Source organism: Hydra vulgaris, chromosome 07, assembly GCF_038396675.1.
Source record: "Hydra vulgaris chromosome 07, alternate assembly HydraT2T_AEP".
Taxonomy (NCBI): domain Eukaryota; kingdom Metazoa; phylum Cnidaria; class Hydrozoa; order Anthoathecata; family Hydridae; genus Hydra; species Hydra vulgaris.
Window position 1 is genome coordinate 33,639,017 of NC_088926.1, and position 7,921 is coordinate 33,646,937.

General features: G+C 29.2%; 1 long non-coding RNA gene across 1 annotated transcript; it reads right to left on the reverse strand.

Moving 5' to 3' along the window:
- Nucleotides 1–1,482: 1,482 nt before the first annotated feature.
- On the reverse strand, nt 1,483–2,754 carry LOC136082163 (uncharacterized). Its single transcript, XR_010639449.1, has 2 exons — nt 2,578–2,754; nt 1,483–1,813 (listed from the first exon to the last, which is right to left on the reverse strand). It is a non-coding gene; the product is annotated as an uncharacterized LOC136082163 (long non-coding RNA).
- Between the last annotated feature and the right edge of the window lie 5,167 nt (nt 2,755–7,921).

A 7,921-nucleotide genomic window follows, 5' to 3' on the forward strand; every position in this document is an offset into this window, starting at 1 on the left:
ATTTTAAAAGATCGTTAAAATAAAGTTAAGACATTTTTATGGTAAAGTAAACAACCGCCCACTAACTTGTTTCTCCACAATCGTGATATCAGCGATTCTTCTTCCATTCGATCACCACAAGTTATTTGGTTATGACGTAAATTTAAATAATTCACTTCTGATCATGTATTGTTTTTTGTTATTATTTATTTCAATTGTTATGATTTCTATATCATAGTCAGAAACGCTTAAATTTTTTCTTAACATTACGTGCAATGTTTTGTGTAATGCTAAATGCTAATTTTGGATAATAGAAATTTTATTGTGAGCGAAAACCTCATCTTTGTGTCCAAAAAAATATCTCTTCGTACTTAATCATTTTTAACAATTTGTACCTTTATTTTTAACTTAATATCTAAAGATCACACGAATTTTTTTTATTATTATGTTAGGACCTTTTTGTATTGACAGTTGGATATGTTTACATTTTTACAAAACTAAGCGCCTCTGCCGTAATGGTTCATTTTGTAAGTATACTAAAACATTTTTTTCCAATTTCAAGCCTTAATATATTAATAGGCCTTAGGTATCACATAACTTTCTTTGCATTTTTAGACTCAATACCTTTGATAATTTCAAATCCTAAAAGAAAAATTGTGTGCAACACTTCGCCTCTAGAATTAACTCCGATTAAAAATTGACAAAACTGATTGATTTTGTACTTTTGAACTATGATAATTAGCCAACCGCACAGTGTCACGCAACTTTTTTATATTTTTTGGAATAGAGCTTTTGGGTTACGTCTGATATTAACTACAAAAGCTATGTGCAACTTTTTGCCTTGCCAAAAAAATGGGTTCAAAGGTGGCAAAAACTAAATTTCTAAAAGTTTTTAAAAAAATCTCAAAAATTTAAGCCCAGATTCCGAGTGAACGAAACATTTTTGAAAATTTTTTTTTTCCCTAACAGGTTTTTTCTATATTCTGATCAATATATAAAAAATTCAAGCAATTTGGAGGAGGTCACTTCCATTGACTGCCTGATTCTTACAAAAAATGACTCTTATAACAATCATAAAACTAAAGTGTATAAAAGAAAAATCAATCAGTTCTCTATTAAAAATTTTAAAAAACACGTATTGGTAGTATATTGGGATGAAGTGTATCAAGATGTTGGACACACAAATTCCGCATACAATTTATTTATAAATATTTTTCTAGATTGACTAAAATAAACATTTCCCTTTTTAATATAAATAAATAAAGATAAATTATATAAACTGCCCATGTATAAATATGGGTATTATAAAATCATAAAAAACAAAGCAAAAACTCTATATAAATTATTTAAAAAACAGAAACGAAACTAACTTAACTACATACAAGGAATACAAAAATCTATTTGAAAAAATTAGAAAAAATTTAAAAAAAGTATATTATTCAAAACAACTACAAAAAAGCAAAAAGGATATTAAAAAAACTTGGAACATATTGAATAAAGAAATAATAGGTAAAAACCATACAAAATCAAATAATTTACCCGATAAAATTATCGTTAACGAAAATGAATATATCGACAAATTTTCTATCGCTGAAAACTTCAATAGTTTTTTTGCAAACATAGGTCCTAACATGGCTTCAAAAATTCAATGCTCTGATATCTCCTTCGAAACCTATATCACAAACCAACATTTCTGTTTAAATATCTTCTCTGGAATAAACCATGAAGAACTAGAAATTGCAAAAAACTCGCTTAAGACGAATAAGGCTCCTGGGATAGATGACATTTGTAGCTATATAGTTGTAAATGTGTTTCCAGTGATAAAACAACCAATCTATGAAATATTTAAATCTTCAATTATTACAGGATCTGTACCGAATAAATTAAAAATAGCTAAGGTAATACCAATATTAAAAAACGGTGATGCATTTACACTAAGTAACTACAGACCTATCTCAGTGCTACCTGTATTTTCAAAACTTTTGGAGAGAGTAATATACAATAAACTGTATAAATATCTAACAAATAACAAAATCCTAAATGAAAAACAGTTTGGCTTCCAAAAGCAACATTCAAACGAACACGCAATTCTTGATCTTATAAATAATATAAATGACTCCTTTGAAAACGAAAAATACGTCCTTGGAGTCTTTATTGATTTATCTAAGGCATTTGACACGGTAGATCACGCTATCTTAATTAGGAAAATGGAAAAATATGGGATAAAAGGTGTTGCACTAAACTGGTTCAAAAATTTTTTACTAGACAGAAAACAATGCGTTATTGCTCATGGAAAAAAATTTTCAAAATTACTCAAAATAAAATGCGGTGTCCCCCAAGGTTCCATTCTTGCAGCTCTTTCGTTTTTAATATACATAAACGATCTTCCTAAAGCCTCAAGTGAATTAGATTTCATAATGTTCGTGGTACGACACCAATTTCTTTAATGCATCCTCATCAATTACAGAACTTTATGAAACTACAAATACTGAACTTGAAAAAATAAACAGTTGGTTAAAATCTAACAAATCACTAAACACAGAAAAAACAAATACATTCTTTTTCATTCTAACCTTAAAAAAATACCACCCGATTTACCTTCGCTAAATATAGATACTAAAGAAATAGAGAGAACCCAAGCAACTAAATTTCTTGGGATACTTATTGATGAGAACATCTCATGGAAATCACATATAGATATATTAAATACCAAAATATCAAAAAACATTGGTATCCTCTACAAAGCTAGTTCTATACTGTCTCCTGATAATTTAAAGTTTCTATACATCTCGTTTATACAGCTACTACATATACGCTAATGTTGCGTGGGCGAGTACTCATAGATCCAAACTAACCACACTATATCGAAAACAAAAACATGCTGCAAGAATAGTTTTTAATAAAGATAGACTCTCGCATGCTGAGCCACTTTTAAAAAATTTGAAAGCATTAAATGTATATCAAATCAATATATTCCAAAATTTGTTATTTATGCTCAAATATAAACTTGGACTTGTTCCTTCTTACTTTTCAAAGGATTTTTTTCGAAATAGCAAAAATAGATACCATACCAGAGGAACGGGAAACTTCAACGTACCTTTTAAAAAAAGAAATCTCTCGCACTTTTCCATTTAGTTCCGTGGTCCTTATCTATATAACAAATTAATATCAAAAAATACTCAACTAGAAAAATCGAATAACTTAAATACTCTGAAAACGTTATTAAAAGATCTCATTTTAAACACTAACAACTTTATGAATTTTTATTAACCCAAAAACATTTAACTATGTATAAAACTAACCTTGTTCCGAAACCAATATAAACTCTAATAACTCAAAAAACTCTAAATAACTCAAAAACAACAGCAATAACAAAAACACAAAACCAAATAATAGGTTTATTTATCAACACTCGAACGACTATATATTACCTATTTAGCAAATCGTGTACCTACTTATATTAATGTGTATTGAAATAAAATTAAAAAAATTAAAAATTCCGACTTTATCAGAATCCGAAACGACTTCCATAAATCAACACTGTAAGTCTGATAGTTCTTTGAATTCAAAAAATGTCAAGCTTGTATTATTATTATTTTTTTGGAAAAAACTACCGCTCAACAACAATTATGGATGCGTTGTGAACCCTGTGACTATTGGTTGTGTTGATCTTGCTGTTCTACTTTGGTTAAACGATATGAACAAAAGTTTTGTATAAACATACAAAGCTTATTTAAAGAAAGTTAGTATTTTTATTGTTAGTTTAAAATTCTTTTTAACTTAATGGAAAAATATCTTTTTAATTTTATTAACCAGCAGTGCTATGTGATAAGACCGTAAGGACTTATTGGGGCACCTGAAAAAAAAAAAAAAGTGATAAAGGTTAAAGTAATAATAGTTTACTAATTATAAAAAAAATATAAAATAATATTATTTATACTTAAAAAGGCGATTTATTGTGTGCTCCTTGTCGCTTTTGCCTCCGGGACAAAGCCCTACAAGGTTACCGGGTTTTACCAGATTTTATATCATTAAAAAATAAAACAAAAATTAAAAAATTGTTTTCATTAAAAGTAAAGCGGCGCACAGTGAGTCAAAATACATAAAAAACGGCACAAAACCCCCCGACAAAAAAAGTATTGCTGGAAATTAATTAATTTAATTATAATCTTACTAAGTACCACTAAAAGTCAATAATTAACTTTTTTGTGAACAATTTTCAAGATTTCACCATCTTATACGCCTTTTTCCTAGACTTATTTTATTTTATTTATCGGAAAACTCGTTCAAAAAACTCCAGCTTTTGTGTCACTCTTTTAAGATTGACATGGGTAAAAACAGTTCAAAATTCAATTTGAAGTCATATGTTTAAGATGTTTGGCAACTACTAACAACATTTTTGACAATAAATTTTGCTTTTAGTTTTTTATTACTGAGATCTCAAAAATGTGTCATAAATTGATTTTTTTAAATTAGTTTAATTATGAGTTTAGTTTAAAAACTAAACGATTCCACTAGATTCCATGGTAGTTTTAATATTTTCCCATTAAAAGGTATATGTGAAAGCAGGAAAAATAAAAATCATTTGCCCAAACTTGCCCCAATTAAAATAAGACCTTTCAAATACTTCGGTTTTTTTTGTGTTTTTTTTTTCGTTTTTAATTAAAACTTGCCGTATAAAGTAGCGAATATTAGTTCATTGCTTTCATTCGTTACACAAATTATACATTTAGTTCCTATTAGTAAAAACTCATGCTCATGCAGATGGTTCTAATTATCAAACCTCAAAAACCAATATATGCAACGTTTGATGGCATAGTGCATGTTTTAAAATTAAAACTTGTGTATAAAAAAATTTAAAATAGTTCATTGCTTACATTCAACATGAAAAGAATACATTTAGTTCCTATAACTCAAGAGTTAGGAATTAATCATGATAACTTACTCGAGGCTCTTCTACGTGAGTTTTGTAGACTGGAGGGTCTATACTATGAAAGTATTGAAAAACCTGAAATGATAAATCTAAAGAAAACTCTAATAATATTTAAATGTAAATTCCGATCAAAGTTGCGGAAGTATGCAAGAACCTTCTCTAGACTTTTAGAACACGAGCGAACTTGGTTGAACAAAGATATTACTGTTAACAAAAAAAATGTTGCATCAGGTTCAGGTAGAAAGTGCAAGAACTAGGAAGATTTAGGTGATAGAAGCAGAAGATCTAAGGTATTAATAAATAAATTAAATTCAACCCAGTTAAAAAAATAGTTTACAAGCTTAAATATTAAATATTATATTGTTTAAGGTTGCTAAATTGGCTGAACATCCTGCTGAAGCATTGGCATTAGCTTCAATAAAAAAAAGCCACTAGAGATCCTAGCAAAAAAGACTTCGTTGATCTTGTGCTACAAACTCTGAAAAGTGCTACAAATCCTAGCAAAAAAGACTACAGATCCTAGCAAAAAAGACTTCGTTGATCTTGTGCTACAAACTCTGAAAAGTAATACAAACTCTGAAAAAGATAAAATCAAAAAGATAAAATTTCCGATAAAAATGAAAACCGAAGATGCCTTGAGCTTAAAAATTGAGTGTGACCTTTTTGATGAACAGTATCAAATTATTAGAAAATCATCGATAATACATAATGCAGATATTTATCCTTCACTTCATGAAATTAAGAATGAGAGACACAAATGTAATCCTGAGGGTTTTATTGTGACAGAAACATCTGCTTCAACTTCTCTACAGGGTATGTTTAACCATACTCTGACAAGGATATTAACTTTTACGGAATGCCAAGACTCTATGAGAATGTTTGCTGAAATTGGGGGGACGTTTAAATGTCTACTTCATTTTAAAGGTGGTTTTGATGGTGCCTCCAGTCAAAGTGTCTATAAACAAAAATACACTGTTACAAATATTGGTGAAGCCCAAGTTAATGAACAAAGTCTTTTCCAGACAGCTGTTGTTCCACTTAAATTAACCATCATGAGCAAAAATGTATGGTTAAATAAAAAGCCCTCTAGTACACATTACTCTAGACCCCTCCATCTCCAATATCAAAAAGAAACGGAAGAATTGATAAGAAATGAATATGAACTTTTAAAAGCAGAAATAAATAGACTAGTCAAGTTTGAAGTAAAGCTAGAAGTAGAGGAAGGCAAACCGGATACGACTATCACATTTAAGTTCAAACTAGATTTAACCATGTTTGATGGTAAAGTGGTTAATGCCCTCACTAACAGTCTGTCCTCGCAATCATGTAATGTTTGCGGAGCTAAGCCCAGTGAACTTAATAACTCAGCATTGATCAGATCTAAAGCAATCAATGAAAAAGCATTATCTTTGGGTCTTTCTACTCTGCATTGCTGGCTCAGATGTTTTGAATATATTTTACATTTAGGATATAAATTAGACATTAAAAAATACTTTGCCAAATCCCCTGCTGAAAAAGCATTAAGTAAAAAGTAAAAAAACGAACATTCAACTGATGTTTAGAGAAGAGCTAAGTCTTATAGTTGATATGCCCAAACAGAGTTTTAGCAACACTAACGATGGAAAGACTGCCAGAAGAGCATTTGAAAATGCTGAAACTTTCGCTGATATAACGGAAGTGGCAGTAGATGTAATTATTAGATTGAGGACAATCCTAATAGCAGTAAGCTCCTTTTATGAGTTGAACTCTGAAAGTTTTGGCCAGTATTGCTATGAAACTACAGCTCTTATACTCAAAAACTATTGCTGGTGTGTGATTCCCCCTACTGTTCATAAACTCTTGGAACATGGTGTGCAGTTATCTGAGGCATTAGAACTGCCAATTGGTTACTTTTCTGAAGAGTCACTAAATAAAGAGGCTCTAAATAAAGAAATTCGCAAAGCTAGATGTAACCATACAGCCAAGATATCTAGAAAGAATGTTATGAAAAAGCATTACCAATACTTGTTGATTAGAAGTGATCCTGTAATATCAAACACTTGTTTTAAAAAATACAAGGTTGAAAATGGAAAAACACTTAATCCTGAAGTTTTATCTTTGTTAATGCTGTAATAATGAAATAAAGCCTTTTTATTAGTACTAGGTTTTCTTTTTTTGTTTTCTTGAAAGAAAAATTAGATAAGATAAATATTTATTTTGTTTTTAATATATTTTAACATTATATAATATTAAAATATTTTTCGAACCAGTTTTTCTTTTTATTTAATAAATGTTTTGGTTTGAGGAATTTAATTTTTTTAAATTAAATCAGTCATTGTGCGCGTAAAAGTCTCTAACGCGTATACGCGTAAATAGTACGAGCCTTAGGCACAAGAAATATTCAGATTAAAAAATATGTGGTATTCTTTTATATGGTATTTTGGATCAATGAATTCGATTTTTTTATTTAGGTTATATATTACGCGTGTAAAAGACAGTTACACGCGTATGCGCGCGCCTTACGCGTCATAGGTACGCGTAAAAATTGTTTTTAACGGAAAATTTTAATTTTTTGACCCAAAATACGATAATATTGATGTATCTCATAATTACTAAATAGTTGTTTAGTTGTATCACATAATTACTAAATAGTTGTAAATAGTTAGTATCACATAATTACTAAATAGTTGGCAAGTTTTCAACTGCTTTTACATTATTAGTCTAATTTCGCATACTATCAATTTATTATATAGAACTTCTGCAAAATAGCCACTTTGTCTTTGACTTTTTGCTTAAACAAATAGTTGTTTATTAATTCTCTTAGTTGTGTCACTGAAATCCTTAATAATGTATGTATATATCAGTTCCTTTGCTTTTTTTATTATTAACGCTTTATCATCGGAGTCATGCAACTTTAGCACATTTTTCGCACTCGTTTAGAATCACTATTACCAGCTTTATGAGCACGTTCAATCCTAACACCATTTAAAATTCCAAGTTTCATTCTTGATATTTAAACTACTTGCAATT